The sequence below is a fragment of the Vidua chalybeata genome, chromosome 1 (assembly GCF_026979565.1).
Source record: "Vidua chalybeata isolate OUT-0048 chromosome 1, bVidCha1 merged haplotype, whole genome shotgun sequence".
Lineage (NCBI taxonomy): Eukaryota > Metazoa > Chordata > Aves > Passeriformes > Viduidae > Vidua > Vidua chalybeata.
In genome coordinates, this window is record NC_071530.1 from 71,775,660 (window position 1) to 71,787,345 (window position 11,686).

An 11,686-nucleotide genomic window follows, 5' to 3' on the forward strand; every position below is an offset into this window, starting at 1 on the left:
TTGTATATAGAAATTTCATTTCAGTTTCCTCAGCAAAAAAGCAAGGCTTCTCAAGGTGGGTTCAGTTAATTCGTGTTGATTCAAGACCTCTCTTCTACAACATTTATTTTCTTTGTGACCATCTTTCAGCTCAGTGTTTGTTCTGAAGAGTCCTTTGACAAAAATTCCTCCTGAAGCATAGCACCTTGCACACTTACCTACACATTTTTATCATATTGCAGTCTAGACTCCAAGGTCCTGTCTGTATTTTTTTTTTTCTGGGGACTATCCTTACTTCTTTCTCTTTCATCTGAAAGACAGGAAACCTTATGTCCTTACTTTCTGTGATCTCCTTAGATGATTTATTGCTGATCAAAGTGTTTTCATTAAAACCAACCACAGTAACACTGCCATAGTCTAAAATACTAGGAACATATGCTGGAAAAAGCATTATAGCAGTCATTTAAATAGCATCATTATACAAAGTTTGCAGTAAAAGCAAACTGTACAAATATAAATTATATAGAAAACCTTGCCAAATCACAGCACTGGTTTGCTCTACTTCCACCTGCATGGGAAATTCTGTTCTGTTTTGAAATCTTGGCCTCAGGCCTCACAGGATGGGGCTAGAATATCCCCAGCAAGTGGTAGGGGAGGGAGCATGCTCAGTGGTGGCAATACAAAAAAAAAAAAAAAAAAAATTCTGAGTCTACTAAGCAAAGAGTTTTTCAGCGAACTGTAATTCAACAGCACCTAAGCAAACTATGACAGGAACAAATGAACACCTTGATAAGCATGCAAAATTTGATTCTGAAATGCATGTATGTATTAAAGCTTTTCAGGGAAGTAGGTGTGACAGCTCATCATGGATATGATGAGTTATGCTAATATTACTGTCAAAAACAAACCAAAAGCCCAACAATGGAACTGTTCAGACAGCATGAAAAAAAACCCTCACAACCTAATAGTTACGGTTTGACAAAATCGTAGTGTTAAAAGTTTGCTTTTTTTTTCATGGGCAGCTGCAGACTTTGCCACCTGTGCCATCTGCAATAATCTTGCTTTAGACTGTCACATCCATGAATGTGAATCCATGACCCAGATCAATTATAGTTCACTAGAGCCTGATATATAAACTTGCTGACTGAAACACGGCCACTTCAACTGGCAACACTTGAAGCATTCAGTTAATAAGCAGCATGAATCATACCTAAATTTATGCAATTCTCTCCAGGCCCCAGGATGCATTCTTATGAAATTTGAGCTGGGCAGTGTGTGTTGCATCATACTAAGAGTCCTCAGTGAGGGATCTCTTTACACTGAGTACCCTGAAAAGAAGTGGTGACAAAACATATTCTGAACAAAAACCAACCCTTATTAGGTAAACCATAGACAACTAATGCCTTGAAGCAATGCCTAGTAGTATTTTTCCCCTCTCTTCTGCCTTTCCTACAAGGTATACTGTAAGGATTCTCTTTATTTAACTTACTAGATAAGTTGCTAATTAGAAGCTGCTCTTCAGCTAACTGAAAAGGCTGAAACAGATTTTCCAGTTAGTTACATACACTTTGGTGAGTCACAGAGAAAGGCAGACATTCACTTTCTTCTGCTTCCTTTAGATTTTCAGAACTGTGTTAATTCAGTTGTCAGAAAAACAAAATGAGGCACATACAGAACGTTACTCACTGTTTTGTTCCTCTTAGGGGTCATCTCTGGTACCAAGGACACTAAAAAGGAGAAGGTAGTCTTGACACGGCACTTGTTTCATGGGCCATGGCACTATAAAAGCAGTAGTGTTTTCTAATTGATTACTAGTAGTACATCTTTCCAATTGCAGCGTTGAAAACAGGATTGATGACAGCAGGGATGATTTAAGTAAGCTTTTACCACAGCTTACAGAGAAAAAGTTGACAAGAAATTATTTGAAGTGTAGAAGGCTGAACTCAATCAGACAGTTTCCTTTGTTTGCTATCTGCTTTGACAGCTGTAGTTTAGATTTCTGGTTCGTGTTGCTCATAATGTTTGTTTGTCCTTCTTACTTTGCTGTCATTAATAACTTTATGATCCAAAAATACTGACTTGGTTACTGGTATTTTTTCCATATATAAAAAAGTATTTTCTTTTTTGAAACAAACATCCAGATGAACTTTCATCCCACTTCTGTAGAAAGGTACATATGGAAATAGGTATTACTTTTCCATAAGTAATCTGCTCTGCATCTATCATTATATATCTGAAATAAAAACAAACTATGCTCTTGCTGGAGGTCCAGCAAGACTACTGAGGTCCAACCTGACTACTGAAAATACAAGTAGTGAGGAATATTTTTTGTTTGGTTGGTTTTGTTTTTGTGTTTTGTTATAGGGTGTGTTTTTTAAAACATTAACTGTGCTTACCTAGCAAGGTAATTGAAATTCATTGACTATGTCCCCGAATGAGTCCTGACACATCAAAATGAAATTCATATGTATGATCTTCCACAGGAAATCATGACACATAGTAGCTAGTGTCCAAGTCTGAATGATTGGTGATCAGAAATACAGCATATGAAGATGAGTGAACCTGTCCTGTGAGTGAACATGAGCACCAAGACTACCACTGCCAGCTTGCTCTGAACTGAAATCAAAGGTACGGCTCAGTTACACAAAGGCAGTAAAGCAGCAGAAATCCCCTTGGTGGATGTTTTCTGAGTCCTCTCTGGATGCTCTGCTCAATAGGTCTTTCTGGTTTTTACACAAGTAATTCTTAAGCTCTCAGCCATCACTTCTCCCCTCACTGGTTGTTTTTCCCATAAAATTAATTGTCTGTCCTTAATTCCCTTTTTCTTCTAACTCATTCCTATTCCATGAGACCTTTGGTAAAGGTTGGACAAACATACAGCCCACATAACAAAATGACAAGATGCCCAAGTCTGGGGGACCTAAACCTTCTAATAACTGTTTTGGTTTTGCTTACTTTTTACAAGGCACTGGGATTTCAGTGTCCTGTTTTTCTTGGTTTTGGTTCTCTTGTACTGGTTTTTCACGTAAACATTTTATGGAGTATTTTAGATGCAATTTAAGGTAAAATTTTCCCCTGCCCAGAGTTACCTAATTTATAAAAAAAACCCCAAAGAGCTGTGATGAAGAAATGCATGAAAGTCAAGTACAATGTCTCAGATTTGGACACAGGGTTTGGTCTTCCTCTCTCCCTTGCTTGTTGTCTTTCACTTCAATGTATGAAAAAATGGACATTCACAACACAGAACAGAATGGCGAAGAAATGAATTGTATATTGTGATTTAATTCCACTTATGTAAATTGCCATATGTTTGACCTTTTATTCACAGAATAACGATTAACTTTAAATTCTTCAATTATTTTAATTTAAAATGGTTCAGTTTTCCAGATTTAATAAAATAAGTAATTTTCTTCTAAGAAAATACCCTGAGATGACCTAATGTTATAATTACACTTAAAACAAGTATAATACAAAATACTGCTAGAGTTATATTAATTCAGCTATGAAAGGAATGACAGATGCATTAAAAGCTATTTTAAAAATTCATTGTAATCTTTCAATCTGTTACAATTTTGGCATCCTCTCTGAGTAAAAATAACTCACCTTCACTATATGAGATGATGATACAACTTTGGCTTGTTTTGGAGTTTTTGTTGGAACCTGAAGTTGGAACCAGGACCCCTAAGAGAAGTAATGGATGTTTTAAAAATTTCCGTCATAATAAGGAGAGAGAGAACCTTGTTTTAAACCTCCACAGAATATTGTAGCTTTGTAGGTCCAACATGAATTCTACAGCTTACTTTGGGAAGGCTGGAAATTGAGAAATAAGAGGGAGAGAGCCACATGCAATAGTCAAGACAAATTGTACATGTGTACAGTGCCATGGAAACAGAGCTGAACACTGGCTAAGAGACAGACCAACACTTCTATGCCTGTGAGAGAAAGGAATGATATAGTAGTCTGGTAGATGCAGAAGGCTATTTTCCTCTCTAAGCAAAATCACCAAAGAGGAAACAAATAATTTCAAACAGGACTTCAGGCATAAGTTATACAGCTATACCACCTTGTTAAAAAGTTGTAGGAGATGTCTAGACAGCTCCTAATCTCCTTCTTAAAATGAGGTGTCATAGATCTCGGTGGAGACCTCCACCTCTGACATAAAAGACCACTCCTTGACTCTGGAGTCTGCTTATTATTATAAGAAAACTATTTTAAGAGGTTTCTCTTCGCATGAAGGATGCACACTGCATGGTTTTCTATAACTCAGCTCATCCTTGACACTACACGTGGGCTCTTGAGTCTCTAGTCAATGGGGCAAGGCTGGTGAACAAAGCTTCATTAGCTGCTTTGACTCTATGGCAGTTAATTACTCTGAAAGAGTTTCTGTATGGAAGAACAGAACAGGGCAAGCAAAGCACTCACAGTGGAGATTTTAATTCCATCATTATCCTTTGCTGGTGTTGTTTTGTTTTTCAAGCCAGAATGACTGCAGTATCACTTATCACAAAGTCAAGGGCATATCAGGATGGAGTCAGTGAACATATGCATAACCAGAATCCAATCAATCTCACAGGAGTAAGTACATAAAAACTGTCAAAATTTCTCTCCAGACCATGAGACATAGTATATAATTTCAATGTTTTTCTTAGCAGAGAAAATTCACAGGAGAGGATCACATTAAAAAAACCCCAATATGAATTAGAAAAAAAAAATGTATGCAATGAGACGACATTTCCAAGAAGCGACACAATTAATTGCAATTGAAATAGATGTCACAGGGCAGCTTCTCTCACTCTTAAAGACATCGTGTAGAAGGGCTATGCTGAGTTTATGGTTCACTCATGGTCAAAGTGATATGCAACACATGCCTCTGGAGACAACATAACTTGTAGAAAGTACAGCTCCAGGTAAAACTTGCCACATACATTATGTCTGAACACCAAAATTAGTTTTGTCATTTACACTGTGTTACAGGCTGCCAATAGCCTTGTTATAATTATCCTGTACAGCATTTTACTTAATCTTCCTGTCACTTGTAAAAGGTGACATCCACATAGCAGCAGGAATCCTCCTTCAAGAAATCATATAACAAAGCCAACAGAAGCACAAATTTAAATGCTAATACAATATAAGGGGTGGTGAAAAAAGTTTGCTTGTTTCATGAATATCTATGATTTTTATATCACAAGAACTTACTTGAACATTCCAGTGGACTGAATGGGTTAAACAAGGAACAGCTTCCCTTGTTATTTATTATTAATGACATGTTGTAATGACTACATATCTTGGCTAGAGATCCCTTAGCTTTCCTCTGCTAAAAAAAACCCATTAATTCCCCCAAAAAGGAAAGCTCTCATTGCATATGGAAAGAAAAATCACGACATAAAATTAGACGTTGTAACTTCAAATCATAAAAGTCTCCAGCTTTGCTGCCTCCTCCTTTCCAAACACCGAGTCCAGTGCTGGCACTGCTAGTCTGTGGGACACATCTGTGCTTGACTAAAGAGCCTGCTCCCCAAGGGCAGTGGTGAAGGTGAATCAGAGGTACAATGGCACATGCTGGGTATACCTAGTTATACAGTGTCACCACTAACAATTATGGCCAATCTTTGCCTGCCCTGGAACCAGATGTGAATTATTCTTGCTCTTCTAATATGTCCTGAATCATCTCAGAGGCTCTTCACAGTAGACAGCCCCATACACACCTTGTGTTCTAAGAAAATATTTATCTCCATGTGGCAGGTATTCTTGACCAGTTCTGCAGCTGGTTTCAGCTTTCTTAGTACTTAATTTTCAACTTCTTCTAGACTCCCCACAAGTTAAAAAAAAAAAAAAAAAAACCAACAAAAAAAAAAAAAAAAAAAACAAAAAACACAAACAAACAAAAAACAACTAACACAGAAGTAAAAAAAAAAAAAAAAAAAAAAAAAAAAAGACAAGACTGGGAATAGGGAACTTGTCTATCTGTTCATCAGCTTCCTATGCATAACCAACTCCCCTCCCAAGCATTCTGTTTTATCTCAGAGCACCACAGTGAGGCAGAAAAGTGATTTGCTTAACATCAAAAAAGTTCTGCAAGAGAGCCAGGAACTGAACCTGTGTCCCCTGACTCCCAATTTAGTGCCTTGTCTACAGACACCCTTCTTTCTCTGTAAAAGTAGAGGGACATGCTTGGTACTAAATTTAAATTGTGATGTGGACTAAAAGCAATGTGCTCTCTCAACTCCATGCATAACAGGCAGCTATTAGCAACTCTACAACTGAGGCAGTAAATAACCTGTTTTCCCATTGTTTCATATGGAAGACATGAAATTAATTTCCTGTGCTCCCTGGTTCTAAAAGTGAGCTCTCTTGTCCATGTTCAAGGCAATCTTTCATAATAAATTAAAGGAAATTCAGCATGTTCACAGTGTCTGGAAAAGAATTGTGTGGCAGCACATAAATCAGCAAGAAGGCTCTCCCAGAACAACTTGTTAGCAACTGATGTGGCATTTGTAGGAAGATGTCTGTGACAGTGTTCTTTCTGAAAGCAAAATAACCACTAACTATTTGCTGGAGTTTTCTCCTCCCCTGCTAAGTAAAGCATCAATTAGATGAGCACCATTTAGAGTTGCACAGTTCAACATTTCTAATCCCTTGAAGGCTGCTCTTGTGCCTTCCCTGCATGCTTGCATAACAATTACAGGTTGCTTTTCAGCTTGAGCAATTATTTTCCTATTTAAAGAAAAAAACCCAAAAAACAAGCCACACAGAGAAAGGAAGAAAAAGAAAGTCAAAGAAAGGTTTCCCCATGAAATATATAGAAATTGTTCTGGAGGTAGTGAAGAAGTTTATGCTCTCAAATCACCCTGAATCTGAATTGTATCTGATCAGAAGCAGCACTCTATGCAATATCAAACGTGGTCTTTCTGTAGCTTTTCCCGTAGCTGATTCTGTTGGCTTATTTGGTAAGTGGCTAAAAAGTGGAGGGCTGGGGTCTCACAGGGAGGGTCTGTCTCTTCGAATGAGCTATTCCCCAAAAAAAAGAGCCACTGAGAGATGGTCAGTTAACTGTGTGAGAGTGAGCATGCAGGGAAAACAAGAACTTCCCAAGCTCTGAGTTCTCTTGTGTTTCTCCATCTCTTTTAGATCAGAACAATTAGACTTACAGTCACCTAAGAGATTATTGTAGAAATATTAGGTATTTTTTCAGTTTTATGATTTATAGGCACAACACATTCATATCTCGTTCAGATACTCGTAGATGTTCCCAGCTGTGCTTTGGCCTCTACAGCTGTAACATGAGTTGCATGGGCTGTTTCTTCCCCTCCAAGCCCTTTTCACATGAGACAACACTGTTGTTACAGATAGAGACAGTCAGAGAGATCGAAATTAATATGGAATTCTCAGTAGTGCCACAGCTGTTACTGGGGCTACAACATGGCATCAACTGATGCTTGATAAATTGTGGGGTTTCAGAGACACACCAAATTCCCTGCACATTCAGAATGCACATTCACCCACTGAAAAAGGAAATTCATTTCCCTTGGAGACTGACAACTCACTTTTCTGCTAGTTTTCAAAAGGCTTATATATTTGAGCAAGATCTAAAGTCATCTGCTGTATCCAAGAGGCCAGAAAATCCCTATGGAAAGAATAGACATACAGGCTGCACAACTTGTCTATATTTGAATCAGAATTCTGAGACAGAAAAAAAGAGAATACAAATTTGTACACCTGTTTTAAAACACCTGCCTAAATGCAAAGCTGTAGTAAACCAGGTCATAGCAATGTGCATGCTAATAAGCATCCTGTTGTGCTATCAGAAGGTTCAGGAGGTACTATGAAAAGCATTTAATGTTCCCTTTTCTATCCCTTCACAGCATGTGATTATAGTCAAATCCCCCTCTTTTTTTTTTAATAGACTTAGAAGAATGCAAATGGTCTTTTTAATTGTTCATGAGATGTCATTAAATTTTTCTTTTACGCTTAGAGTTCATTCTTTTAATCAGCTGTTTGGTCCCTTCCAGACAAATGTAAGAGGCTGCATAGTTTCCTTTATTTTTTTTTCTTTAATAAAAAATACAACTTCAAAGTGGAATTATTAGAGATTTATTTTTAAAAAAAAAAAAAACTTACACATGGGGGGTTAATTAGCATTTAAAAATGGACTTTTGTTATCAAAGCTAAACTATATGACCTCGTCTTTGTGTATTCATTGTGAATTCAGATGCTCCTGAAAGAGCCTGATTTATGATAAATTATTAATTCTTTTCCACCTTCATTTTGCTGCCTGCAAAGCCCAACCGTGGATCAACACTTAAAAAAACTAGGAGAATTAAGACCCTATTCCTAGAAGAAAAGGACACATTTCAATAGACAAAGTGGTATGAGCATCACTCTTTTTATTCCTTCCATGAGTAAGAGAGCACTTCTCAAACTCCTTTTAGAACAGGAAAAAAGATTCTCAAAATCAGCTTTAAAACAATGACTGTACAAATGTTCTGTTTAAGTTGTAGGAACTAGAAGGAACATTACTGGCAAATGTAACAGTTTGTCCTCAGAATATGGGATACCAGCTTTATTAAGACCCCTCCCAAATATTCATCAGATCTGGGAATGACAGGAGAGGCAGCATGTCCCCAAAGCCAGGCAAGATTAAAACTACCTGTAAGTGTAAGTGACAAGGTCATGAATACTACAAAAAGAAAACAAATATTTAACTCGTGTGGAACAAGCAATGTCTGTGTGTGTGCATGTGTGTGTCTGTTTCCAGTGATTGGATTAGACATTCAAGGGATCCCATTTTATAGGAAGTTTCAGTCCTGTAAATACAAGCATTGCAGCCTTATCCCAGTTCTCGTGCCATGTCACAGCACAGTCAAAAGCAAGGCCTAGAAAAGAGCTGAATTGTGTTTTGGTGTTACCAGCGTGCACAAGCCCAAGGAAAACAACTAGCCATGTACTATTTGCTGAAAACAAATCTGGTTATCCTCAGAGATAAATGAAAGCCAGATTAACTCAGCTACATACCATTATCACTGTGATCAAACACATTTCTTTATTTAAGCTTTCTTCTCTGCTTCTTATGTTGTTGTACGGGGGTGGGAGGGCACAGGTATTTTTTATTTAGTTTTTTGTTTGTTTGTTTGTTTTGTTGTGTTTTGTTTGTGATTTTTTTGCTTGGTTTATTAGTTGGCTTGTGGTTTAGGTTTTTTGGTTTTTTTTTTTAAACTTGATTTTTTTCCAAAACTACTTTGAAAATTCCAGAAATCTGGCAGTCTAGAGACTTTAAAGCCATTTTTCCTTTTTGGGGTCTATGAACGCCGGCAAATTTGTGTGGTGCATTTTATCTTCTTGTTCAAAGGTAATTAAGTTTTTGTTTTGTTTTGTTTTGTTTTGTTTTGTTTTGTTTTGTTTTGTTTTGTTTTGTTTTGTTTTGTTTTGTTTTTAAAGACACTCCAATTTTCAGGACTAAAAGGCTGGGGAAGAAATGAATGGATTGAAGTAGTAAGCAGATCTGATACTGTAAAAATCATCTATACTGAATCTCTACTGTTAGATTAAGCATTTGGCAGGCATCTTGTGATTGCTTCCACAGAGACAAGGCAGCAGAGAGGTGACACTAAGGTTAAGCCCCCAAAGCACTGAGGTGACCTGTGGTTAGGCCATGTTCATGAGCATAGACAGACACCTACAGATAGACCTCATGGAGTCCATGAAGACATCAGGTGTGCAGGAACACATTGTTATCAGTGGATATCAAGTACATCACTTCAGCCTGAAACAGAAATAAAACTTAATCACGCAGGATTATTTTAAAGATACAGTTTCTGCTGGGAGAAAAACTGATGAAGGTGCAAACTACAGACTTGCAGGTTCATGTTTACCTGGCTGACATTTCCAGTAATCACCCTGCAGGCAAATAAATCAGAGACATACACTATATTTTTCTCTCCTAGATACTAATTTTGTTTCCTATATAGAGAATCTCTCATTTTGACATATTTCTATCATGTTACAAAGCAAATGCTGTCTCCAGGAACAGGAACATCAATTTTCAAAATTCTTATCTATAGATTAAATTTGCTAACCCAACCTAGAATCATTAATTTAGATTAGTTACATTTTCTGAAATAAGATAAAACATAACAGTATGTCTGTTTTTACAGCTTTTTGTGCATAAAGATTATGTTAATAGGATCACCATAACACAGGAACAATCAAGCAAGTTTCTTCAGGATTCGTAAGTCCATGAACATATTCCATATAAAATCTGTAATGGTCTGTATGCTTCTGTGAAGAACATTAAAATCTCCGTATTTTTAGCACTTTAGAGTATTTCAGGTGTTTCACAGAAACTGCTCACTTTTGTTCTACCTGTGATTGCAGACCTCTAAAATCCAACTACCTAGGGGCAGCAGAAATTTATAAACTGCTCAGGATGCCTATGAAGAAGCCTCTGCATTTCTTAAGAACAAAATTAATCTAAAACCTTACTGAAAGGGCTAAGGCACACTCCATGTTACAGTCATGGGGTTTTTTTTAAGTAAAAAAAGGAAGGTTTCCTTAATGACACTGCCACTCACAAATTTCTAATACACTACTCCCCCCTCTAACAGGCCACAAATGCAAAATTGGGAGTAGAAATTGCATCCCACACTGAGATTCCACTCTCACTGCAAAACCAGCTGCAAATCAGCTTAGTCTATCCACAGCTCTGACTCAGCTGTGGGACACAGGCCACATTCTGAGCTCTGCTGATCACAGCATTGTCCTGTCCAAGCCTTGCAACACAAGGGGATGATGAACACTCCCTTCCTCCTCAAGCTGTGTCTGTGGCATGGGAAGACAGCAGCATATTGAAGAGCATTACATAACCAAGCAGGTCAGGAAACATTAAAATGCTGAATTTTCCATAGTATAATGAGGAACTTTTATCTTTCAACATCAGACACACTAACAAACCTTTCATGATTTCATGTGATACTTCTTAGTGTGTCTATTATAGCATCCAAAGTGCGTGCTGCAGACAGCAAAACCATGTCTCGACCCTTTAGACACTAATTTATGGAAGTGGTTTCTGAATTCCTGCATTGGTAAAAGAAGGATGCATTTTCCTCAGCACTTCTACTGAATTTGCTAAGATGAATGATAAGCACTGCTGGGAAAGAGACACTTGTACTGGCATTATCACCTGTGCTTTAGGTGACTGACAAAACATAGACCTCTTTTCATGTTGAGTACATCATCTGAAATCAGCCTCAAACACCTTAATATTCACACTTTGAGACAGTCTGTTTTCAGTATCACAAAACCTAAAGCTCAGTCCATATGTTGAGAATATACTATCTTCTCAATAGAGAAATCTCCTGTTTCAATGTCTCTAAGCTCACACAGTCATGAGCTCATTAGTCATTAATTGCATATTTTTGAATTAATTGGGACATATTGGCAGATAGCAAAATCTGAATTAAGACAGCCTATAATTATTATAACAAAAAAACCACAGAACTCATCAGCAAACCAGGAAAAGACTCAGCCTATTCTAACTACTGTTCTAGCTACTCAGTAATAACTTGCAAGTATTTTCTTACAGAGATATGGTAATTCCGATAAGAAACACCGATTAGAGCTTTAGCAATTTTTTTTCTTGGAGGGGATTGAAAATTTTGTGATGCACCATGTTACTGCCGCGCGTCACTTTTCCCACCCCGACCAGCTCTCG